This window comes from Eleutherodactylus coqui, chromosome 1 (assembly GCF_035609145.1).
Source record: "Eleutherodactylus coqui strain aEleCoq1 chromosome 1, aEleCoq1.hap1, whole genome shotgun sequence".
Taxonomy (NCBI): Eukaryota; Metazoa; Chordata; class Amphibia; order Anura; family Eleutherodactylidae; genus Eleutherodactylus; species Eleutherodactylus coqui.
In genome coordinates this window covers 500,110,078-500,137,221 of record NC_089837.1, presented here as the reverse complement: position 1 = coordinate 500,137,221, position 27,144 = coordinate 500,110,078, and the positions used below count along the sequence as shown (strand labels likewise).

The 27,144-nt window shown below is 43.4% G+C and overlaps 1 protein-coding gene across 2 annotated transcripts in view; it reads right to left on the bottom strand.

Annotated features, from left to right (window-relative positions):
- Window positions 1-27,144, bottom strand: part of GRM5 (glutamate metabotropic receptor 5) — a 281,050-nt gene that overhangs the window by 190,082 nt on the left and 63,824 nt on the right. The window lies entirely within an intron of this gene.

The following is a 27,144-nucleotide window of genomic DNA, read 5'->3' as shown; positions in this document are numbered from 1 at the left end:
TGACTTTAGTAAAGCATTTGACAAAGTATCACATACCATACTTATTGAAAAAATGACCAAATATGGGATTGACAGGGCAACTGGCAGAGTGATCGTACGCAAAGAGTGGTCATAAATGGCTGCACATCCAAGTGGAAGAATGTATTAAGTGGGGTACCACAAGGCTCTGTCCTAGGCCCAGTGTTGTTCAACATTTTTATTAATGATCTGGAGGAGGGAATTGATGGAAAACGGATCAAATTTCCGACAACACAAAGCTAGGAGGGATAGCTAACACTAGGGAAGAGAGAGAGTATTCAAAAAGATCTAGAAAAGCTTGCACAGTGGGCGGCAACTAACAGAATGGTATTTAACAGGGAGAAATGCAAAGTCCTATATCTGGGCAAGAAAAATGAAAAAAAAAACACATACAAAATTGGAGGAATTGGGCTAAGCAGCACATGTGAAAAATACTAATAGATCATAGATTGAACATGAGTCAACAATGTGATGCACCAGCCAAAAAGGCAAACACAATTCCGGGATGTATTAAGAGAAGCATAGAGTCTAGATCACGTGAGATCATTATCCCCCTCTACTCTTCCTTAGTATTCCAGATAAGGTCTGACTGTGTCCAGTTCCAGTTCTGGGCGCCCCACTTAAAAAAAGACATAGACAAACTGGAGCAAGTTCAGGGAAGAGTTACCAAGATGGTGAGTGGTCTGCAAATCATGTCCTATGAGGAACGGTTAAAGGATCTGGGAATGTTTAGCTTGAGGCTGAGAGACTTAATAGCTGTCTACAAATATCTGAAGGGCTGTCACAGTGCAGAGGGATCAGCCCTATTCTCATTTGCACAAGGAAAGACTAGAAGCAATGGGATGAATCTGAAAGGGAGGAGACACAGATTAGATATTAGACAGTGGGGGTGATCAATGAGTGGAACAGGTTACCACGGGAGGTGGGGAGTCTCCTTCAATGGAAGTCCTCAAACAGAGGCTGGGCAGACATCTGTCTGGGATGATTTAGTGACTCCTGCACTGAGCAGGGGGTTGGACCCGATGACCCTGTAGGTCCCATTCTAGGATTCAATGATCTGCATACGAGCTGTGTACACAAAATAGTGGAATGTTTTTAACTAAGGCTATTTTTTAAGGCGCTCCAGTTTTTGTTACAGATGCATTTGAGCAATAAATTAAATTATTGAAAATGTATGTACACCTAAAGTAGTAACTGTTCTATCCCATCTTGAGGGTCAACAGGGTATCTGTATAATGAGAATTGCTTCTTGCTACCTACTTGGAACCTAAATTATTAGATGTGATTGAAACTAATGAACCCACCCTTTCATCATACAATAGTTACCTCTGACATTCATTCTTAGACAGGCAGAGAGAGGGCAAGCAACTGCTATGGGGGCCAATGTGGGAAGGGGGCCAGCAATGATCTGTTCATAGTATTATAAGGGCTACCAGCTCATTACACATAAATACAGCACCAAAACCAAGCTCAGTACAGCTGTAGATTAGATGGCACCTCTACCCCATTAGAAAAAAAACCCCAGAAATGTTGTAGCGCTTGTGCAGAAAGCAGAAAGATAGCATACCCATACCAGAATAGCTCAGTAAATACTGCCCCAGAACCAAGCTCATAACATAAATATGGCACCAGGTCTAAGTTCATAATATAAATATGGCACCATAATCAAGGTCGGTACATAAATACAGCACAAACCAACTGCAGTACATAAATACAGCGCCAGAACCAAGCTCATAACATAATACAATAGCAGAACTAAATGAATGTTGCGGGGCACTAATGATAGCAGCGCCTCTGAACATCAGAAGGGAGGAGACATAACCTGGAGGAAGATGATTCATGTAGCTCATTTATAATTCTGAAAAATAGTGCCCCCTATATAGATATTCCCGAAAACACAGCACAGCATTGAGGATTGGATTGGCACTAACTTTTTAGTTAGGCTGAAGTAGCATATTCACGTATGCAAAAAACAGCAGAAGGGCCAAAATACGTAGGGAACTGGTGGTTTTCGGTTGCGTAACGAACTGCATATTACATGACCGAAATATGCATATGTCCATGTAAATAAGCCATTACAAAAATATTTTTCTTCCCGCATGACCTCTTTAATAAAGGCGCAGGACATTCAGTGGAGTTCTCAGTGGAAAGCAGAGCCTATTCTGAGTTTTTCTATGGTGACCAATAGTTTACGTGTTCAGCTCCGCCGGTGACCGTGAGACAAATATTGTGTATGCTCATCAGGATTATTACATGTTATTCGGGTGCCCCGGTCAGCTTTTTTGACACTGACTGCGTTCCCTAATTGGGACTTCAATACTTGCTAAATCAGGTCCTACTGCAAAGTCTTAAAGGGTTAATAACCATTGACCATTCAGGATTAGATGAGGACATTTTGAGGGTAATTGATACAGAAAAAGTTCCCATATGCATCGTGCAGAAAGCAGCTCCGCTGTAACGATCTTTGGCTAATTTTACAAAAATGTACAAGAACTATATTTAATGGGAATTAATGGCGTCTGACTTCAGATTTTCCTTCAGATTAGAGTCGCAGTAAAGATAAATGTTGTTTTTCTTACCCAATCTGCACCACAGACCGCGATATATCAGCTAAACTGGACAATAAGTAATTGAACATCGCGCCGACTGCACGCACAAGATGAGACCTATTAGTCTCAGTGACTAAACAACAAGTAGGAAGATGTAAATACATTTTATAGGCGGATGTTTAAACTGTCGTCTACTAAAACAGTAATTCTCTATAGTCCGAGAGCGGAGTGCCCCCCATCTCAATAAATTGTATCAAGGTACCCCCAACGCTATAATCATACAATGTGCATACAATGAGGACAGATCGAGAACCCCCTAGAAGTATAACATGAACCCCCTGGACAGGACCATTTTATACCCAGCTCAGGGGTATTAAAACAGGCCCCACCCACTCTACCATCATCCTGCCCCGCCCCCTCGATGTCACCCTCAGTTCCCAAACTTTTTGTAGCAAAAATAAAAAAAGCATACACTTATAGGCTATTCACCTAATCCAGTAGGCTGCACTCCTCTGTGTGCTTCACTTCCAAGTCCAACGATCACATGCTTGTCTAAGCGCATGACTGCTGGGGCCAAATCACTGGACTCATTGAATACGGAGACAGGCGAATAGCCACAACGTCACGTGACTGCTGAATTAGGCTCGCTACCCGATTGGTGAGCCACCGGCCTGGCCGGTAACTTACGCTAGAGGCTGGTGCCGGTATTTATTTTTAACCAACCATATTAATGGTTGCTGCTATTGCTTATTAATAGTTACTGCTATTACTGCCAGGGGCACTAATAATACTGGGGGCACTAAAGGGGGCTCTTCTACTACTGGGGCCACTAGAGGGGGCACTTCTACTACTGGGGCCACTAAAGAGGGCACCTTCTACTACTGGGGCCACTAAAGGGGGCACGTCTACTACTGGGGCCACTAAAGGGGGCACTAATAACACTGGGACCACTAGATTAATGGAGGTAAAAATATATGTTGTGTTAAGCTACGCCCCTAAACACTCTTGTAAACTAACCCATTTTTGCCTTAGCCAGTATTATTCGGTGATAAAAGGTGGCAGCCCAACCCAAAATTAAGCAGAGACGGCAGGGCAAGAGCTGCTGTGGGCATGCAATACTTTTCACCCCTATCAGTGTCCTGAGGATGCGCACACAGTTGAATGGGGTGGCACTGCCAGGGGTCTTGGTGCAACTAGGCCTGATGCAGATGCATAGTATGCCTTACGCTTAAAATGATTTTGACCTACAAATAGAGATAGCACAGGTTCAGGACCTAGATACTAGATTATAATGTAATCCTTCTTCTATAGCAGGAATTTATGTTGTATGTGGTCATACTAGGGTGAATTAGGACGCTGACATAGATTCACATACTGTCAGGATTAAACCTTTCTAGACAGTCCCACACCCTGGTGACAAAAGCCTGTAATGTGACCTCTGGACCCTGGGTACTACTGGCAACTGGGTTCTTTCGGAAAGGCACAAAATAGTCCACAAAGACAACAGGTTCTAATACAAGGCTTGGACTTCAGAGAGAGGCAACAAGCTTGATGGTTACAGTCATCATACACCTACAGTCTCTCATAGTGAAGGCCCATACTTGGTGGTTGCTCTCATAAAAAGGGGTTTGTTACACAAGTAACATTGTAACGTGGTTCCTGAGGCTAAAAAGAGACACATGTCCATCCAGTTCACCCTATTCTCCCCCAATTTTCTCACCCCCCTTCCGGATTCCAATCTGACAATCAGAATAATCCCCCTGATCAGCGACCCTTCTGAAGTAATCCAGGACTATAGCATGTAATATTGTAATGCTGAAAAAAAGCATCCAGGCCCCTCTTGTACTCTTTTAGCAGAGGCGCAACTGCTTCATTAACCCTTTGCAATCCAATTTTGGATTCAGGGTTTCCTAGGGGGGGGGGGGGGGTCTTTCTCTTTCTGCCATTATACAATGGTGCCATCTGCTGGCTAGAGCCGGTACTGCGGTATGGGACATGTTGGAGAGGCCCCCGACAACAGAGCGGCCAGTAATGTACAGTAAGAATACCCTGTCGAAGTCTTCTGACATCGGAGCTGTACAGCCTTCAATCAGAATGTCTTTAGATGTCAGACAGTGGATTGGAATGGGTTAATAATAGCGGCCTCCTTATGTGGGGATAAGGGACTTTATGGGCCGTGGTGTAAGGCTCCAGGATATGGGTACAATGCATCTTTAATGACACCCCTGGAGACTGGTTAGTGGCAGTCATGTATTAGGAGATGCACTCCTAGTTCTGTCCAGGCGGCTTCTGACATATTTTGGAGTCATATGAGGAGACTCTATTTCTGTAACAATAACTGTAATTATGTGATTTTGTTTCCTGGGTATTGACATCAGTGAACACTCGGTAGAGCAGAAAAGGTAAAAGTGTTTTAATGTAAAATTGGCATTCTAAGGGTCAGGTGTCAGAACAGCAATGACGTGTTCTTCACGCGTCACACAGCAGCTCTGAACATTTGTCGAAACCTGAACAGAAGCTTTAGCCTGTTGTACAATATCCTGAGCCTACATAACTATGAAAGGAAGCTTCTGGGACTCTCAGTCCTTGGGGGAAATATTGTGCAGTGTCCCGGGTTAGTAATCCAGGCTAAATCCCATTTACTTCAATAGAACGCAGCCTGAAGTACCAACCCTAGTCACTGTGCAATGTATGGCGCTATCTGCTTCCTGCAGCACAACAGATTGAAGTGGGACAATCCCTTTTCAGAACTCAGCTAGCTCTTGGCAACTTGGGTCTTTCACATGGTCTTTTTTTCACACTTTTCCATTGTAGCTGGGGCATCCATAGGAGCCCCCCAGAGTGACATTAGTCACTAACAGAGCTAATCGGGGTCTGCAAGGACCATGCAGCTCTGCTGTGACAGGGGGCTTCCTGGGGGTTTTGTGATCGCCGGGTCGCATAGGGGAAGTAATATCTGCACTTTTTAGTACATAGCACTCATTGAGCTTCCCCTCCGGGTCCCAATTGTGTCTGACAGCTGAAGACCCGACCAGTTCCTGCTTGATTGTAGGAGCAGAGGCTTTAATCCCGCACTGCACATCAGCTATCAGCAGGGGTTAAAACCCAGGACCAAGCGCTGTATATTTACAGCACTTGGCCCTATGGGGTTAATACATAGGGGTCATATACTGGTTGGCCACTTTCACGATTCAAGCTTCCCTATATTTACATTATACCCTGTGACCCCAGAGTGCGGCATAAAATCACATGACAAGTTTTCTGTGGATCAGTTTCAGTGTGAATCCACATTAGATGGGAAAATCCAGCGATCTGAGCGACTTTCAGGATTTCACTTCCAAATTTATGGAGAGTAGAGAATGGAGTGATAATCTGAACATCTATCTGCAGCAGAAGCTCTCCCTCATTGTTCTGCCTGTAATAGACTGACAGGCATGCTGTGCCTACCTCCTTACCACCTGCCAGTCAAGCATGGTGTTAATTACGAAGAAGTCAACTGTGTTTCTAAAAGATTGTTTGTGTTTTCTCTCACTATTCTGGGCATCCTCCTGTGTGAATAGTCTTTAGTTGCTTACTTTCCATTAGCACTGCAGGAGTTAATCTTTCCCAGTGCTCTCAACCCAGCTGTAGGGTAATTGACTATTACCTTCCTATTTAGCTGCACTGGGGATCCTCCTCCTTGCCTGAATATTGGTGTTAGTTTGTTTCTTGCTCCCAGTGAAGGTATTCTGCTTCTGATTTAAGTGCATCAAATCTTGGACTTAATTGGATTTACTTGAGCTCTGCCCGCCCTGACCCTTGGAACCTTTACCTGGATTTGCTTAAACTCTGCCTACCCTGACCCTCAGACTTGTGATCCGGATCTCATTTGTACACCGCCTGCCCCAACATTGGATCGTATCCTGACATACGCTTTGCCCCGTCTTGCGGTGCATTGCACCAGTGTCGCCGACCTCCGTGGGTTAGCCTCCAACTACATCTGAACTATTCCAGGAGGTAGCGGCCTGTTCGGTTCCCCACAGCAAAGCCAGATTCCTGTACAGGGGTTAAAGGATGAAGACTGGGGAACCGTTGGGACGACACCCTTAGGTCTAGCCCAAAGTCAAACAAGTTAGTTGGCACAGTGGGTCCACACCCGCTGGTCGTAACACACACTTCATATCTGAATAAAATTGCACAACTGTTGCCTATACTAACTGTATAAGACTGCAAGGTTCTTAGCGCACAGTTTGATTAAAACATGTGTACCCAGTAGCCACATATAGGTAAACCTCATTGGATGGGTTCCTAACTATAAAGGCACCTTTCTATGGGCCAAAGGACTCAAAATGAATGAGAAGGCTGAATACCTGGCTATATACTCTCACTGAAGCACCCGGGATAGATGGGGGAATGGAGAACGCGGCACGCGTAGGCAGCCACTCCCACACAAATGCACATGCAACAGAAAAGCAAAGTCAACACTTCCAACAAATTAATTAAATATGAAGGTGCATGGAAGCCATGGCTGCAACAAATACAGTAAGCGAAACACATGCTTCAGCACTAATATAATATATCTTTACATAACCTGACCTTCCTTTCAGACCTTTAGGGCTCAGTCACACGGGCGCCTCGGCACCCGTACACAGGCGCCAATGCGCCAGTATGACTGAGCCCTCACTGCAGGAGGAAGGCGGCCGTACCTCAAGACGTACGTCTCTCTGCAGCGCTGAAGAAAGAACACATGACCGGCAATGAAGCCGGTCACATGTTCTTTCTCCCGGCGCTGAAGAGAGACGTCTGTCTTGAGGTACGGCCATCTCCTTCCTGCAGTAACACGGGCGCCGATGCGCCCGTGTGACTGAGCCCTTAACATATATGCATTGTTCCACCACAGTTTCATGCTGCCTGCTAACACAAGGTTCGGTCAGATGATCTTCAGCAACTTTTCTCAAAGAGACATTTATTATAGAAGCGGCAATGTCCTACAAAAATTAGATTTTCTTTTGATTCTTGCTCTTTATGCCGCTCTGACTTCATAATACAAAGTAGAGGATTGTTTCATAATAGTCTACACTGCATAGAGGAACTCAAGGACACACAGAAACAATCCAACATTGTAAAAGGGGATGAGTGTTAATCAAACATGGAAATGACTTGCTATCATTGTATTCAATGAGTTGGGGTGAGGGGGTGATGGGGGGAGGGAGTAATCTGACCTCACGGACACCCCTCAGCACTATGAAGATGCCATGGTGGTCTTCTTAGTGATGGATCTCTCCTACGAGCGTTGCGTCTCCTTCATGGCTTACACAGACGCAGCAGTTTGTCCATACACTCCCAACGAAACCCTTATTGATCGCACATTAACGGCCTATACTGTGGATAGGCCATCAATCTAAAAAATAGTCTAGGAATGCAACAAAATGCAGTCTGTAGAAACCCAACCTAGGACAGGAGAATGCATCTATAGACGGAAGGGAATGGGCGCAGGGTTGAGGTTGAGGAGGAGCTTATTGACATACATTTCTGTCCAGTTAGGCTAAATGGTAAGCCTAACAGGAACAGTGTGCCACTAGGGTCTGTAACCCGCCCCTGGTCCCGCCTTGTTCCCCTCCAGTTTACAGATGCATTCTCCGCTCCTGGGATAGCTTTCCCAGTCTGTGTAGTTGGCTACCCCGCCGCCCTCCTAAATAAGAGTGGTTATATAATGAAACTGTATTTCTGCTGAAAGTTAAATTGGTTGCTGGCCTACATGGGGAAGGAAAAGGAGACATGCCTACTGGGCATAATGAATAAAAACTATGGTTTTCTCCAGGATGGCAGAGCGTCTCAAGTCTTCTGCATGTGGGAGGAAATAGTATATGAGGCTCTTCCATACAGGTCAGCATCACCATCCAGTCACTGGTGGCGATGTCTCAGTGCTACCCACTAGTATACCAGGTAGTACCCTCGAATCAAGTACCTTCTAAGTGAAGATCCAATAGTAACTGTTCAAGCCCGGTCTGTATGTGTTCCACATCCTTCTCCTTCACCTGTACTCCTTGAAGAGTCTGCCAAAAACGTTTGATTTCAAGCACAATTATAGACTGTCGCTGACTCTGCCTGTTGAGGACCTCTCGCGAGTGAGCTGCCGAACCCTTGTAATAGGATCTATTTTGCCCAGTACCTGACCACCCTAGGGAGTTATAATGATGAACCCTGGGACCTTGCAGATTCTCCTTTAGATTTTTTGCTCAAGACCCCAGAACACCTCATGGGCCTGTAAATCTGCACAGACTTGGGCCATTTTTGTGCATTTCTGGTGTCCTCTTTTGCCTTTGGGTCCCTCAGGTAGAAGGGGCTGGGTGCAACTGCTACCTTTGCACCCCTTATAGCTACACCCAATTACCCCTCAATGTGGTGCTGTGTTTCTCAGTTGCTCCTTGATGCCCTCAACAATGTGCATGACCATGCAACCAATCCTTGGGCACAGCACCAACAACATCAGTATGTACTGTATGCTCAGTAACATGGGAACAGCATTAAAATGTATTCTTCAGCCTTGTAAAAATCTCTCTGCATCTTATTACCTAGAATATCCAAGTTGTGGGGTATCCTAGCATTGCTCGTGGATCAGCAGTTACTATGGAGACCTCTTTCTAGGGCTTTTAATATAAAGTTCATTATTTTGCAGCTGGTATAGAAGCGAGGTATCTTTTTGGCTCGTGTCTCAGTATACAGTTCTTCACTTCAGATCATTTGGTCAGCTCCAAAATAAAGAGTGCAAATAATGTATAATCTATAGATCTATAATGGGTAGCATAGTGGCCCAGTGTTAACGGGGCCCCTACATAAGTGTAAATGCGTTTGTCTTGTGCCTTCATATTGTCAGTGTTTTTCACCTCTGCAGCACTGAATGGGTTAATGTCTGGGTTATGTCTGAGAAATGTATCATGTTGTAAGTCATGTGATCGTGCTATGTATATGTGTTTGCAAGGATGCTGTGAAAGGCAGTCAAAAGGGAGTCCTAAGTAAGTCCAAGTCAGTCTGAGTCTGCAAGAGTGCAAGTAGTGGAGCCTGTCTTGAGGAGAAAAAAATGAACTTTCATTGAGTGGGTGAAATTGTACCTCATCTTACAAGGATCCCCAAAATGGAAGAGGCTGAGTGATGGCCTAATGCCTGCCCTGGGTCCAATTCACCCAGGCCACCTCGGTGCTAGTGTGTAGTACTAAGAGAGAGTGAGAGGAGCCTCCATGCAACGTTGAGTGCAACGTTTTAAATGTGAATGTTGACCGGTAGAGAGCTGGAGAGACAGACAGTGTGGCCGGGAGCAGAACCCCACAGATAACTGGGACTGTGGCTTCTTCTGCCATCCTGAGAATCTTCCCTGTCACAGCACTATCCTCTTTGGCACCTGTGTTATGCTGGGTGATGTAACATTGATGGACTGCTGATAGTTTATTCAAGGAAACGAGCTCTACGGACCGTTCCCTGTTTTGCTCAGAAAGTTATCTGTGTGTGTGGACTTTTTTTATTCCAACTTCTGGATTCACCACAGAGGACAAAACGGGGGCGTCATGAGTGACAAGGACTTTAAAGTAAATGGCAGATTTGGTTTTCCCTGTGAAACTCTCTCAGCAGTAACTTGGTCGGGTCCTGTGCTACCCCCAGGGGAGGAGATGGTAGAGCCCCGTGACAAGGCCTTCTCTATCCCACCATCTCCTCGGCTGTGGGCCCACTCTTAGGACGCTGCAGTAGCATGGTGACTCAGAGGTGATCACTGTTGCCTTGCAGTGCTGTGGTTCTGGGCTCAAAACTGGTCAAGGCCAATGGAGTTTGCATGTTCTCCTTGTTTATGTGCAAGTTTCCTCCAACACGCCAAAAACATACAAATAGGTGAAATTAGAGTGTACGTCCCAATGGTGACAGGATCAATGTTAGGCCCTCAAGGATGAGACCATTTTTGATTTAGTTTTTTTTTTTCATTTTTGGTTTCTCCTCCCTACTTAAAAAAAATAAATAAATAATAATTACCTGAAAGCGCTGCGGAATAAGTTGGCGCTATGCAAATACCAAGATTTATTTTATTTTTATTTATACATTCTTTTATTTTCTTATGGTAAATGTAGGAATTTTTTTTTTCACTTTTAATATTTTTTATAATAATTTAAATAATTTTATTTTACTTTTTCTCACTTTCTTAGTTCCCTGAACTTACGATTGCTTCATCGCTTATGCAATACACTGCAACACCTCAGTACTGCAGTATATTGTATTTCTGCAGGCATTGTATTAAGATGTACCACAAGTACATCTTAAAAGGCAGAAATAGAAAGCAGCCCTGGGGCCCTTCATTTACATGAAGTACTCTGTTGGGATATGTGTTAAAGATAACAGATAATAGTTACAGCTTTGACATGTACAAAGGCCAATGTAAAAAATGATGTTATAATGCCCTCTAGTGGTCAGCTTGTATAATTGCATTAAGGTATTGCCTCCTAGGGCGTATTCTTTAGTTGGTTGATTGCAGCTCAAGTAATTAAGCTCCTGCAAGAGTTGTATGTATGGACCGGAAAGGCGCTGTGGCGCAGCAGCAATGTGTAAGGGAATTGATGAGCTTTCCAAGCTTTACCTTGTTTGTGGGACCACGGGACTATAGAGAAAGTGGGACTGTGGCATACAGTGAGAGGGGCTGTCGAAGTAGGGAGTAGACATCGGAGCATGCAGGGTTAGGAACAAGCACTGAAAGAGGTAGCAGCGACATTGTAAGCAGCGTCTGAACCCTGTATGAGAATCATCAACTGACTGCAAGCACTGGAGGTCAGTTAAGCGTAGCGACCAAGTGTAAGTAGAGATCGGTCTCTTTGACGGCATTAGACTGTACACACTATGGACAAGAGGGACTTCTCTGTCCTCTATTGTATCCCGATCCCTGCCGGGAATAGCTACATTATAAGGTATCACGCTGCCAAGACACCCACGCAGTCGTCCGTGATCTCACTGTGGGTGAGACATTCAGGACATTCAAATGCCTTTCAGCCGATCGCAGCTGCAATCATGGCTGCTGCCGCGGTTGGGTATCACCTGTTAACCCCTTAATGCCACGGGATGTAACTTTACATCCTTGCTGCGGGGCACTTCAGCGGGAGCTGGCTGTAAGTGATAGCTGGCCAACAGTGGGGATTTATGAGAACAGCGATCCCCGCTGTTAACCCCCTACTTACCGCAATCGATTTACATCTCGCCATGTAAAGAGTTCACAGAGAGAGTTCGCTCCCTCTTTGACATTATTGGCCCACTGAGATTACATCACAGGGGGACGATGGGTTGGAATGGCAACCGGATGCCAGACACTGATCTCCCTGCCTGCCATGGTCTGCAATCGCTATTGTAAGCTACAAGGCATTGCATTACAGAAGCACGTTGCAGGGACATAAAAAAATGTTAAAGAAAAAAAAAAACCTCACAAAAAAACGAGAAAAAAACCCCTTTATTGCGCACTTTCTTCTGTTTGTATAAATAAAAGTTAAAAATCCCATATATATATGATATCATTGTATCCGTAACGACTTGTAAAATAAATATAATACGCCATTTATCCTGCATGGCAAAAAGTGTAAAAAAAAAAAAAAAACCTTAAAAAACAGAGGTTAAATTTATCTTGCCCCCCAAACAATGCAATAAAAGTGATCCAATAAAGCCATATGCTATTCACAGGTTAGGATTAAAAATTAACTTTTATTGATAAATGATAACATTGACTTAGTCAAAGGCACATTACACAAACAGTGATAATCTAAATAAATGTTTAGCTTAAGCCAATAGGGAACCCATTATGCGTTAATAGGGAATACAAAATATTCACCATATATCAGAGTATGTTGATGCCTCTTGTTGTCTAACAGACGTAATAACCTTTTTAATGAAGATGTATCAGGTTTCCCGTATTTGTGTTTATTTTCTCTCTCATGCGTTAGACTTATTAGATACAGGATGCACAATCTAACATATTATTGGTATTTCTTTGTGACAAACTTCTTCCGTGATATATTGGGTTCCTATTAGGATAAATGGATAGATTGTGCACCAAATAATGATGACCATCCAAGAAAGTATCAAAGTGCACTCAAAGTGTTGTATATAATGACATAGGCTAGGAAAGAAATGTATTCACCATGTAGGACAGGCGTCTGTAGATAAAGTCCAACTACTTATGAGCAGGATAACAATTGAAGTTGGTTGTTACATTTATCAACACCACAAAATCTTCAATTTTGATTCAATGCAATGGGTGCTTCTATTCTTATTCTTTCTGTTGCCTCAAACACTTGGTGCAATATAGTATAAATGGGACCACCATTCTCTATACTTAAAGGGGTTGTCCCGCGGCAGCAAGTGGGGTTATACACTTCCGTATGGCCATATTAATGCACTTTGTAATATACATCGTGCATTAAATATGAGCCATACAGAAGTTATTCACTTACCTGCTCCGTTGCTAGCGTCCCCGTCTCCATGGATCCGTCTAATTTCGCTTTCTTCTGGCGTTTTTAGACACGCTTGCGCTGTGTGGTCTTCTTCCTGGTGAATGGGGCCGCTCCTGCTGGAGAGCTGGTCATCGTAGCTCCGCCCCGTCACGTGTGCTGATTCCAGCCAATCAGGAGGCTGGAATCGGCAATGGACCTCACAGAGCCCACGGTGCACCATGGGAAAGGACCCGCGGTGCATCGTGGGTGAAGATCCCGGCGGCCATCTTGGTGAAGGAAGAAGTAGGAAGAAGGAAGACGTCGCAGAGCGGGGATTCGGGTAAGTAATATGTATATTTTTTTTTTTTAACACATCCATTGGGATTGTCCTGCGCCGAACGGGGGGCCTATGGAAAAAAACAAAAACCGTTTCGGCGCGAGACAACCCCTTTCATTTTGCATATGGGTATTCATATAAGGATCCCCCCCAAAAAATCCTTCTCATTGGGTATATTCAACCGAGTTAATTATACAGCTAATAAGGCCGATAGTGTTGGCCAGCTGTACATCAGGCAGTGGAAGCGGCTATGTTGTCTGATTCACCACATTCGATCAGAGTATATAAACCTTGGTTCATAGTACAGCATGTATATCTGCTGCAGTACTTTGTGTTGGTTTACTTATGCCTGGAAACACCTGTGAGGACTACTGCTTGTTAGACGCTGAGACCTCTGTGTCCATTTCCTCAATTGCTAGCTGCATGCTTTTAACTTGTATCATAGCATGTGAATAAGCCCCTCCACTACTCTCCTAATATACTCTGATAGAATGTGGTGAATCGGACAACATAGCCGCTTCCACTGCCTGATGTACAGCTGGCCAACACTATCGGCCTTATTAGCTGTATAATTAACTCGGTTGAATATACCCAATGAGAAGGATTTTTTTGGGGGGGGATCCTTATATAAATACCGATATGCAAAATTAAGTATAGAGAATGGTGGTCCCATTTATACTATATTGCACTAAGTGTTTGAGGCAACAGAAAGAATAAGAATAGAAGCACCTATTACATTGAATAAAAATTGAAGATTTTGTGGTGTTGATAAATGTAACAACCAACTTCAATTGTTATCCTGCTCATAAGTAGTTGGACTTTATCTACAGACGCCTGTCCTACATTGTGAATACATTTCTTTCCCAGCCTATGTCATTATATACAACACTTTGATACTTTCTTGGATGGTCATCAATATTTGGTGCACAATCTATGCATTTATCCTAATAGGAACCCAATATATCACGGAAGAAGTTTGTCACAAAGAAATAACAATATGTTAGATTGTGCATACTGTATCTAATAAGTCTAACGCATGAGAGAGAAAATAAACACAAATACCTGAAACTTGATACATCTTTATTAAAAAGTTTATTACGTCTGTTAGACAAAAAGAGGCATCAACATACTCTGATATATGGTGAATATTTTGTATTCCCTATTAACGCATAATGGGTTCCCTATTGGCTTAAGCTAAAAATGTATTTAGATTATCACTGTGTTTGTGTAATGTGCCTTTGACTAAGTCAATGTTATCATTTATCAATAAAAGTTATTTTTTAATCCTAACCTGGGAATAACTGATAGAAAATTTTGGGATACTTTTTTTGCCACGGTGAAAAATAAAGCCATCTGTATGCCAAAATGGTGCCTATAAAAACTACAGCTCGTCTCACAAAAAACAAGGCCTCACAGAGCATCATCCGTGGAAAAATAAAAACATCATGGGACTTTGAATGCAACGATGTAAAAAAATGAATTTCCAAAAAAGGGGTTTTTATTATGTAAAAGTGGAAAAACCTAAAGAAAGTAAATAGATTTCAGTATTGTCGTTATCGTACCAGCCCGGGGAAAAACATTCATCAGCTCATTTAGGCTGCATGATTAACGCTAAAAAATAACGACTGAATTGCTGTTTTATTACTTTTCTTTGCAGGGCAGGGCGAAAAAAGTTTTGAAATAGTACATTAAATGTCCCCAAAAATGGTAGCAATAAAAACTACAGTTCGCCACCCAAAAAAACAAGCCCTCACATGGCCATGTCAACAGAAAAAATAAAAAAAAATCACCAAAAATTTGCTGTGTCCTTATGGCCAAAATAGGCCGCATCCTTGAGGGGTTAAAGGCAGCCAATACCCACCATGCATGCAGGTTCCCCTGCCAAGGGGTTAAAGGGGTTGTCCGAGAGATATTAGTTTTGACTAAAAACAGCCACCCAGTGGCCACAAGTTAGAGGTCATACTCCCCGCTCCCCACTGCCTGCAAGTCTTCCACCAGGAGCTCTAGGTCTTCCCCAGTGACGTTCTGTCTGTAGTCAGCCTGTGACATCCCGTAAACAGGCTGTTGCAGCCAATGCCGGCGCTCAACGATTGCATATAATTACTTTGGTATGCTGTGGCCACGGAGGAGCCGTTTTAGACAAGAAGTGACCAATCTGCGGCCCAGGATGACTATAAATATGGTCCAAAGGGGAGGGGGCCCACACAGGCTGATTCAGGAGATGAGGCCTCCAGTGGTACATGGCAACTTCCACTCATAGACAGGCTCTACAGATGACGAGGCAGCAGGCAGCATTTGCAGCTCTGTTATTGTCTGACTTACTTAGTCACTCCGTATCCAGTGGCGATTCTCCATCCTGTCCTCCCGAGTCCCGGACGCTCCTATCTAGTATGGAGGTGAGAACAAAAGATGGTGGGCTCATCGTAGCCAACCGACGCTGTATCCTTCCTCCCTGGGGTCAGAAACGGGTCCACACCCATGAACTGCATGCGAGACTGGGCAATTTTCTGTGTCCTGCCTCGCACGCAGAAGCATCACTGACTCCAGTCTGAGGTCCATCTGGCCTGGTAGCATCGGTGGGGGTTGTTTAGAGGATGATGGGGTTGTTTTGAGAACTGTGGAGGATGATGCCCTGCGTCATCAGCATTTTTGATGTGTGACTCAAGATAACTCTTCTTCTTCCAATGTGGCCCAGAGACACCAAAAAGTTGGACATCCCTGTTTTAGACAACTCTGTTATCTTGGACAACCCCTTTTAAGAAATAGCAATCTTTGTACAAATCTGCAGAATATATTTCCACCATGTATTGGAGTAAAATAAGTCATCCAAGGTGTTGCTAAAGCCTCAGTTCTAACTTGAGCCCTGAAACATAACTCGAAGCTCGTGAGACCCAATGCCAATTTTGTAACAGGGCCATTTATCATAACGGTATCTACCTATATAGCAGAGGAGCCCTTAGGCTCCAGGGTATACTGGTACCCCTACACCCCTGTAGCCACATATATTCCTCTATAGCGATTATACATATATACATGATTCTTATATTAAATATATACTAAGAAGAGGGGGTTACAAAATGATAGCAATATATCTGTAAAGTACAGTGGATAGAAAGAATCTGATAACACCCTGGATGGTTTCTGCAGATTTTGGATACCGGTGAATTACCATTTACATAATATAAGAGATTACTGGTTCCACTCCCCCAGAGCCCCCAAAATTCCATTTTCTGCTGAATTTGTGATTTTCTGCGGAGTACAACATTTCCCGTAATTGTCAGAGTAAATTGCCGCTCTGCAGATGTAAAAGAATAAAATTGAAAAAGAATAAATTGCACAATTGTCTAAAAAGTACTTTACGAAAACAGATTAGAGAAGTGAGCGCTCCATCACGGGCTGACTGCTCCGCTCTCGGGATTACTGTAAACATTTGCCGTGTTAAATCCATTTCCAATAGATTTGTTTTCTTCACAGATGTACGGAGGTAGCTCAACTGAATTGTCTCTTGATAGGTATGATGGGGCAGGGAAATGTGTCCTACTTAAGAACAGTCTGAAAGTGTAATTCCGCATTTAACCGTTAAGATCAACATAAAAAGCTAAATGATCTTGCAAGTACTTTGTGTTGTTTTTGAATTAAAGTTGAGTTTTTTTACATGTTGTTTTCACCATTTACATCCAGAGCTGCTTTCAAAATTCTGCCTTTGAAAACAGCAGCTTAGCTCCACCCCCGCCAGACATGTAACCCAACAGCTTAGAGCTAGCTCAAAACTATAGCGCCATCTAGTGCTGGGAGGCCCTTTAGGATGTACTTTAGGTTTGGGCTATACGACTTTTACCGGAACACCATGTTACTTCTGACTAAGACAAGGGCTACACAGAGACCTCGACCACAACATTACAAAGAACGGAAGTCAATGTGTTATGTAGCAGCTTGCAAGTTGCCTCAATGCAATGATCACAAAAAAATCCAGCAGGCTTGGGTTTCTTGTGATTGTTGGGTTTTGGTCGCTGCAACCATCCACTGCACAACTACATTGAATTCTATTTTGCAATGTTTGGCAGTGGGAACTTTGTTTTTGCCAAAGATGCCATGTAGCCCCAGTCTTATGCAAAAGCAGCATGATGGCAAATAGTCACCGTCCAACGCAAGGGTCCTGTTATTATGAGGCCAGTCAGGGACCACAGGTGGCAGTAGAGAGGTTCGCCGCGGCATTCTGGGATGGTGTTGCGCCCACATTTGGATCAGCGAGCGGCGGCGCTGTGCTCCGGTGTGCGGGCGTGGTGTGTGGCGCGCACGTGCCTGCTATGGGAGGCGGAGACTCCTGATTATAGTCTGGCAGCTGCTGATAGCAGTTGCCAGTTATTGGTTCCTTTCCCTGTGTGTCTGCTTCGGTCCTGCTCCAGTGAAAATTACCTTGTTTCGATCCAGCTCTGCCTGTGTTCTGTGTTTTTTCTGTCGTGTTGGTTTATTCAATTGGCCTAGCCTGTCGGTACTAGTAAGTTGTCATCTGCATAGGTACGGCGGTTACTTTCAGTCCTGCCACTAGGCAGCGTAGGGTCAGTGTTGGTGGCCTGGACCTGTCCACCTTTGGGGCTACCTCCAGGAAGAGACATTGGCATGGGTGAGGGTCAGGAAGTCCTGCGCCGTGCGTACCTGTGCACCCTACTAGTACTGTAACATAATAACTGGCCCAAAAAATATTTTCCTGAATTTTTGAGGTGGGATTCACGGTGTAAATGGAGTCCTACAATACGATTACTGGTCAGATTCGTGACCTGGCCAGGATGGTTCAGGACTAGGGATGAGCGAGTATACTCGCTCCCCGCGCCGGCCCCCGAATCTTCAGGGACGAGCAGGGAGATACTCGGCTAAGGCACATTACTCGAGCGAGTAGTGCTTTAGCGAGTATACTCGCTCATCCCTATTCAGGACCTGTCGGGGCGTCTCAGCCATCATGAGCAGCGGTTGGTTGTGCCAGCTGATCCAGGACTTGAACCTAAATGCCCATTACCCGAGGTGTTCTTGGGCCACTGGAAAAAATTTGTTGTCTTCCGGGAGGCTTGTAAGTTGTTTTTTCGCTTGCGGCATCGTTCCTCTGGGTCCGAGCCCCAACGGGTGGGGATTGTTATTTCTTTGCTCAGAGAAGGGCCTCAGTCATGGGCCTATTCTTTACTGGCTGATTTCGCTCGTCTGCAGTCGGTGGACTCTTTTTTCATTGAGGTTGGGAATATTTTTCATGAACCTGATGGTGCAGGTTACGCAGTCAGTCAACTGTTGGCTCTTCGCCAGGGGCGCCAGTCGGCAGAAGAATATTGCTCTAGTTTCAGGCAGTATTCAGGTGAATCTGCATGGAACGACTGGGCGCTCAAAGATTTATTTTTGGTAGGCCTGTCTGATGCAGTAAAAGATCTATTGCTATCTCATCCAGCACCCTCTACTTTGAATCAGGCTATGGAATTGGCCGTCAGAGCTGATCGTAGAATCAGGTCTAGAAGGGAAGCGAAGCTAGAGTACCGTCAAGAACGTAGTGCCAAGTCTGTGGCGACTTCTACAGCCTGTACCCCATTGTCAACCCCCGGAGCTGATGATATGGAAGTGGACCGGTTGAGTCCTGAAGAACGGAGGTGGTTCTGGGTTTCAAACGAACTCTGTTTCTACTGCGGCAAGGCTGGTCATTGCATCGCGTCCTGCCAGGAAAGGCAGCCACGAAAGCAGCAGGAAAACTTCAGCTCCTAGGTGACTGTCGGGAGGGTCATCTAGGAGGTCAGGTACTTCCTAAATTACTGGCGCCTTGTAGTGTGTTTTACAAGGCTTTTCATAGGGTGGGACAGGCATTTATTGATTCTGGGTCGGCCGCGAACCTTATCCATTTGCAGTTCGTAAGACCACTGTTATCAAGTTTTACCGTGTCAGGTTTGCCGATCCACTTTACCTATAGGTCTTAGCAAGGACATTGATAGCATATTGTCAGGATACTTCATCAGTGCCTGATTGCTATCAGTTACCAAATCTACTTGATTTTTTTTTTTTACCAAGTACTCATTATCGACCCATTGTTTTCAATGGCTTCAAAAACAGCAGAATAGAGCCATTAGAAACCAAAGTGGAACAGTGCTGTTTTTTATTACCACTTTCTATGGATTGGTGGCAGTCAGAGCGTTTTGACACCAAAAGACCAGTCGTAAGTGATTAGATATCTAGCTGTTGAATCCCCAATAAACATAAGTCCTTGGTGCTGGTGAGGGTCAGAGCAGTTACACCTCCCACTCGTTATACCACAAACCAATTGGACATTAGCGTTTAAATATCTAGCTGCTGCATCACCAACAAAGATAAGTTCTTGGATCTGTTGGGGAACAGAGTGGTTACACCCCACTGATTACATGTTGGTAATTAGATATTTAGGTATAGACTTCCCAGTAAAGATAAGCCCTTGAATCTGATGGGGGTCAGAGCAGTTAGATATCTGATCCCCAAAGTTTGATCAATTGGGGTCTAACTGTTGTCTTCCTCAAGAAACATGTGCCTTGGATCAGGTGGAAGGAAGAGTGTTTAGACTCTCACCAGTCAGCCACCCAGCTTTTGCCTCCCCAACAAGTATAAGTTCTTGGATATTGTGGAGGTCAGAGTGGTTAAGGTACCTTTACATGGGCAGAGTGTCAGACGCATAAGCGTCCAACTATCAGTCTTGTGCTTTACACAGCAACAATGTAGTCTTTCAACTAATTAATTTGGAGCAGCCGGAGATTTTCCGTCCCGCGCGCCTTTATTTACAGCAAATAGAGTCGCTCAAACATTGAATGGCACCTGTTTACATAGCCCAATAGTTACTTGGCTTTTAGTTTTGCTAAAATCTCAGCGACTCAGACAAGTGAGCAATTTCTTGCTCAGTGCCCTCTTCGTGGCCACAGGTACATGTGACAATTTGCACAAATTTACCATTTCCAGCAAGATTTCAGGTGGTAATAGCCCCATGTAAAGGTACCTACTGATCAGATTTGGTGATTAGAAATGTAAGTGTTGACTTTTCAGTAAGCCATTTTCTCCCCAATAAAGATGAGCCCTTGGATGTAGTCAGAGCAGTTAGCTGATCACTAAAATGTGATTATGGGGTCTATCTAAAGGCCCATTTACACATAGCGATTATCGCTCAAAATTCGTTCAAATGGCCAAAAATGAGCTACAAGTAAGTGTGGGCATCATAAAATAATCAGAACAATGCAGCTGGGTGTGTGATTAATCACACGCTGGGCTCTGCAAACAGCTCCCCTGGAGACCCTTTTACATGCAAATGAAGATGACAATGATTATGGCCATTAACACTTTATGCAAATAGATTGCAAAATCTTTCAGTCTTACAGTCCTTTGAAAGAATATGTAAATGCACCTTAACTGTTGCCTCTTCGATAAACGCAGACCCTTGTATAAGCGAGGGGTAAGAGTAGTTACATTCCACCAGTTAGACCCCACTGATCAGACATCTAGCTGTTGCCTCCCCAATAAACATGCCCCCTTGGATTTGCTCTGCACAGGTTAGAGAAGAGAATACGTCACTGTCATATTATCACTGCTACTTTGACAAAAAGTTTCTAAAAAAGTTTCTGCGGTTCTACCTGTGGAATGTTGTAAGCCGCTTTTTCTTCGATGTGGAGTTCTTTAAAGAGCTGTACACCGTTGTCTGAACCTAAGGCTAACAGAATTATAATATTCACTTAATGTGCTGAAAGGCAATCTGACTACTTACAGCATAATCTCATCGGCTCTAATTAAATCAAGTTTTAAAGCGATTTTTCTTCTTTTTATTGCTACTGTAAGGTGAAATGGAATATAGATTGAATAATTACCCATGGGGGATCCCTCCGAGACCAGGCGCACTCACGGAGATTCAGCCCTGGTATAAAACAACTCTGGATATTTTCATCTAAATCCAGGGTAGGTAATGTTTCTTCTTGCGGAGAGCACCACAAGCATGTGGGAAATCTGATAGGCCATGCAATGCTCCCTGGGAAAACATATGCAAATGAGCAATGGAATAATCTTCCACAGTGCCACCTATTGGAAGTAGCTTATGAGTCAATATCAAACCATTTAGCAGGCCTTGCAACAGTTGGCTTACATCCCTAGTCATGATGCAAGGCCTGGTAAAAGGTCAGATATGGACACCTAGGATAGCTCCCTTCCAATAGCTGCCGCTGTGCAGGATTATTCCATCACATATTTGCATAGCTTTTTCCCAAGGAACATTGCATGGCCTGTAAGACTGCCTACAGCCTTGTGGTGCTCTCCACAAGGAGAAACATTACTCCTCTCCCCATCCCTCGACACACATTAATGGCTACTTACCTGGCCGACCAGAAACCTGCTGTACGCAGATAAGGGGCAAGAATCCCAAAACAACTGTCTGTACATGGATATTATGGTTTAGTTTACATGCCTACTGATATTACAATGCCTATTAAAAGGTCTGATATTGACTCACATGGAAACTACCTTCCAATAGGTGGCGCTTCAGAGGATTATTCCATCACTCATTTATATAGATATTTTCATGTAAATGGATTGTTTGTAGTTAAAGCCAATGGTTACCTTATATCGGTGGTCTCCAGGTATTGCTAAACTACAAGTCCTAGTATGCCATAAGCTGTAAGGGCATGATTGGAGTCTTAGATTTTCAATATCTGGCTACCCACAGATTGGAAACAACTGCCTTATATACATGTGGGGAGACACGTTATCGGCTATATTTGTAATCAGGGTTGGAGGCATTTTCTGTTTCCCTGGGCAAAAAACTGGATGGGGCGTTCCGCAAGTAGTGTCATATAATGCCTGCATAACATATGATATAATGCTTATATCCCACATAGGTAAGTCCTGCTGTCATCAAGAGGATCTGACAGCAATATCTAATGTGCGTCTTCACAACCCCACTGTCGTGAGTCTACTGTTGGGGCAATGAAATTTTGAGAAGTTTGTGCACAATGCTTTGTGCAAATGGGAGTGAAGAGGAGCCAGACGCATTCGGTAGCCACCTTTCCCCTCTTCCACGCTACTAAAAAGGTCTGGAGGGATCCCAGCAGTGACGGCAACTAACAAGGAAAAACTGAACATCTGGGTAAAGCTCCTTTAGATTATTGGGCAAATTACTCGTTAGATCAATCGGTTTGCACGCTAATTGTGTAGTGTGACCGCATGCAGTGAAGACCGATCAACGATAAATCACTGATCAGAACTTTCATGCAGACCATAAAATCGCGGTCTGCCGCTGCATCATCCTGTGTGAGCAGGCCATCATTCATCTACCGGCCCGATTACTGTAAATCTCCAGCCCACTCCAGCTTTATTCATTGACCGACGATTGTCCTTGTGTGAAAGCACGGAAGAGATCGTCGCTGGGATGACTGTAGGACACGTCAGCGCCGCACAGTCATCCCATGTAAAAGAGGCTTAACTGGGCACTGCCTAAAGTCTAAATACATTGAGCGGGAACATCTATACTGCACCATATGACTTAACAGTGGTGGGAGTGTAACACACAGAGACGGTGCTGCAGCATCTGAATTAAGTGTATCATCTATATCCTACAAAAGACGGCGCCAGAGAATTGGTCTAACAACGTAGATTTTGTCAGTGATAAAAGTCAGTGTGTAAGGGCACCTGGTGTAAGAAGTAACTGATATCAAGATTACTGTTGATTATCCAAGCTGGGCTTTACTAAAGACTTTACTAGAAGTTATTACCATATCTCAACATTGCCACTGTTTACAGAGGGCTAAATGCAGCCACACTCCACTTTGCCTAATGGAAGGAGGTCCCTTGCAAAGAGCATCCCCTCTATGATGTAAATATGCCCTAAAAGGACTTAAGGGGGTTTTCCCAAAATTTAAAATAGCTTCATAGCCACCTTCCTGGTTGCTGCTGACCAAGATATGTGACTGTTGCAGCCAATCACTGGCTATAGAAGGTCACTGTTGTGGCCAGTGATTGGCTACATTAGTCATATGTCCTGGTCAGCAGCAACCAGGAAGGACAAAGTGCCTATGAAGCAATTTTAAGTTGTGGGAAAACCACTTTAAAGACAGGAACTCTGCTGTAGATGTGTGTATGTTTAATGACTCAGGTCCTCTTTTCTCTGTGTTATTTTCTTAGATTATACAAGAAAGCGCAGTGAAAATTGAAAAAAAAAATGGGCACATAGGATCTACAATTACTGATGCAAAACACAGTTGTTAATGATACTTAGGGCAGAACCAAGTCTAAATATAACCCCCGTCTTGGCAGCGGAAGACAAACCAGCTACAAAGAGCTTACCATCTAATTAGGCAGTAAAAAAAACCAATAAGACACAAGGCGTTCAGCCAATTAGATGTAAATAATGTGATATGCTAAACATTGCTCAGAATTTTTGAACCCATTTATCAGACCAACTTCCATGGGTGACACAACAATTATAAAACTAGTTCACATTAGTTTTTTATTATTCAGTTTTTATTAGTTTCTCTAAAAGCTTTTTTTTAGCAGATCCTGCAAGCAATAAAAAATGTAAATGACTGCACTTTGTATTCCAACCACTAGATGGTGCTGTAAGAATGATCCACTACACATGCCTGATTGACTCTCTTTCTTGCTATTTCTCAATTGTTTTTTTTTTAATTGCACACCATGTGGTTTGGCATGGTATTACAGGCAAGTTATCAGTGGCTTAAGGGTATTTTTTTTTGTATTGCTTCAGTACATTGAAATTAAATTCCAAAACTTAAAGGGGTGTTTTGTACATGGCTGAGATAAAAACACTGCTGAATATGAGATAGTTATGAGATTGGAAATTCTATGGAAGTTACAAAAAGCAGCATAGTGCAGGGCGATTGGTTATTTGTATCCTCCCGACCTCCCGAAGCCACCGCATTCAGAGTTGCTGAGGGCCACAAAAGTAGATATTCTATAATCCTTAAAGGTCTAAATCGAGACTAGATTAGATGAGTCTAAAATGAGATTAGATACCCATGTAATAACTTTGCAAATGATTTTTAATATTGCTTATCGTTTTGTGTATCCCCGGTGGGAGCATTGCCAATTTCAATTCCGCATCTGACCCCGTTGTCCATGGCAAAAGTGTAATTGGAGGCTTCAGGTCCTATTGATTTCAATGGGAGAGAAGCCCTTTATGACTAGAGATGAGCGAACGTACTCGTTTCGGGCGTTTTTGCACTCGAGCACCGCTTTTTCCGAGTAACTGACTACTCGGATGAAAAGATTCGGAGAGAGAGAGCTCCCCCCTGTTCCCCACTGCTACCCCCTGCTCCACCACGCCGCCCCCCCGAATCGTTTAGTCCGAGTAGTCAGTTACTCGGAAAAAGCGGTGCTCGAGTGCAAAAACGCCCAAAAAGAGTACGTTCACTCATCTCTATTTATGACGCTTCCACCTCCAACCTCTACAACGATGTCTGGCCTTGCTTTACTGACTGCGTGCTGGAAAATCAGCTGATTGCCAGGGATGTGAAAGGTAGGTCCCTGGCAATCTATGGATGACCTTACTTGAGGATAAGCAATAATTTTCAGGAACTTCGGAATTTCATAAAAGTAAGTCACTTGCTTTATTATAACATTGTGCTCATAATATCATGGTTCAAGGTGTCCCTGGACTACGCGTTTCGATCTTTAGTTTAGAGGTAATCAAGATCTAAACTAAGGATCGAAACGCGTACTCCAGGGACACCTTAAACCATGATGTTATGAGCACAATGTTATGAAAGTCCGAAGTTCTTGAAAATTATTGCTTACTTGACAAAAGAGCTGGTTGGATCGCATGGCAGCGATCTTAAAAAGCAAGTTTCTCCAAGAGGAGCTGATCCCACGGTGAAATCAAGAAAAGGGAGACATTGCGTGGTGGAGAGGTGAGCGTCTTTACTTTATGTATTGCCTTACTTGAGGATAGGTTATCAATAGAATTTGCCTAGAAAACCCCTTTAAAGGGCCACTTCGGTGATTTAAAAAAAACAAAAAAACATCTATATATATATAAAGACGAAAGCCCTCACTTACTCACTGATTGACTGACTCGCCAAAAGTTTTCCAACTTTCCGATGTCGTAGAAACATGAATTTTGGCGCAAGCATAGATTATGTCCAAAATAGCAAAAGTAATTGGGTCCCAACTCGATTATTTAATTCTAGCGCAAAAGAATTAGCATCGAAATTTTACGTACATAATCTAAATCTCTCACTTCCCAATGTCATAGAAACTTAAAATTTGGCACGAGCATTGAATATGTCATAGATAGGAAAAGTTAATAGGTCCCAACTCGATTATTCAATCTATGCGCAAAAGAATTAGCGTCCGAATTTTACGTACGAAATCTAATTCTCTCACTTCCCGGTGTCATAGAAACGTGAAATTTAGCACAAGCATTGATTATGTCATAAATAGGAAAAGCTAATGGGTCCAAACTCGATTATTCAATTCTATGCGCAAAAGAATTAGCATCCAAATTTTACGTACGGAATGTAATTTTCTCACTTTCCGGTGTCATAGAAACGTGAAATTTGGCACGAGCATTGATTATGTCATAAATAGGAAAAGGTAATGGGTCCCAACTCGATTATTCAATTCTAAGTGCAAAAGAATTAGCGTCCAAATTTTACGTATGAAATCTAATTCTCTCACTTCCTGATGTCATTTTATATAAAGGAAATGTCGCATGGCTACCTCCACATGGTGTTTCCTGGGTAACACAGAGAACTATGCAAAATGGTGAACATATGTTTTTCCTCAGTATCTCTAAAGTAACCACGACTTCATAAGATTTTCAGTGTGAACACCAGATAAACACCAGTACCAAATTAACTTGGGCGAAGCCGGGTATATCAGCTAGTTCATTATATAGCTATTCCCCCCATGAATATTACCACAGAAACTGTCCAGAGGGGGACACGGGCACTCCTGTCACAGTTACTAATGATGATCTCACAGCTCCTGTCGCACAGTTATAATAGAGGAGATCACAGCTCATCTTTCTCACTGTATACTTATGGCCTGTAGCTTATGTAGGTGAATTTAGGAGGTAAAGTTATTAAACGTTTCCCCAAAGCAGACAAAAATGGGATAGCCTTAGCTAATGTTGTGCTGATGCATCAATGACAATGGCATTGTGAGGCCGGCCTTACTCTCTTCCATCTGTCTCCTCTACTATTGTCGGTAGGTGATCAAGAAGAGGGAGTAAAGTAAGCCCAGTACAACGATCCAGCTCTAGGAACTGATCCAGACATTCAGGACCATCGTTTATATCAATGAGGCAGGCGAGTTTGAGTTAGTACCAGTTTCTACACTGTATGGGTGCCTTCCATGTAACATGGTATCATTTATGCTCGGTTGCATGGCCTCAGCGTTTCCTTATGGAGGACATTTTAAAGAATTTGCACTTGGTCGGAATTCTTGTGGCCGTGCCTTTTTTTCCCACAGGAATAGCATAAGGCTATATTTACATAGACGATTGCGATATTAATCCGAGAAACTCGGACTGATAGCGCACTCTGAAAACCCACGATGGGCGAGTTTTCCATGGAATTGCAGAAAAAGAGGACACGCTGTGATTTTTCTGTTGCAGCATCACTGTGAAAGAAAAATCACCCAAGTGAAATAGACCCATTGAAAATAATGGGTTCTATTTTTGTGCATCTCACAACGGACAAGACTCATACGAGAAAGTCTCCAGTGTAAACACAGATAAGAAGTGTTCAAGAAGCCATAGACTTAATCAACTACAGAATCCAATGACCTTCCAAAAAATGACAAAGGTAGTCATACATATGGA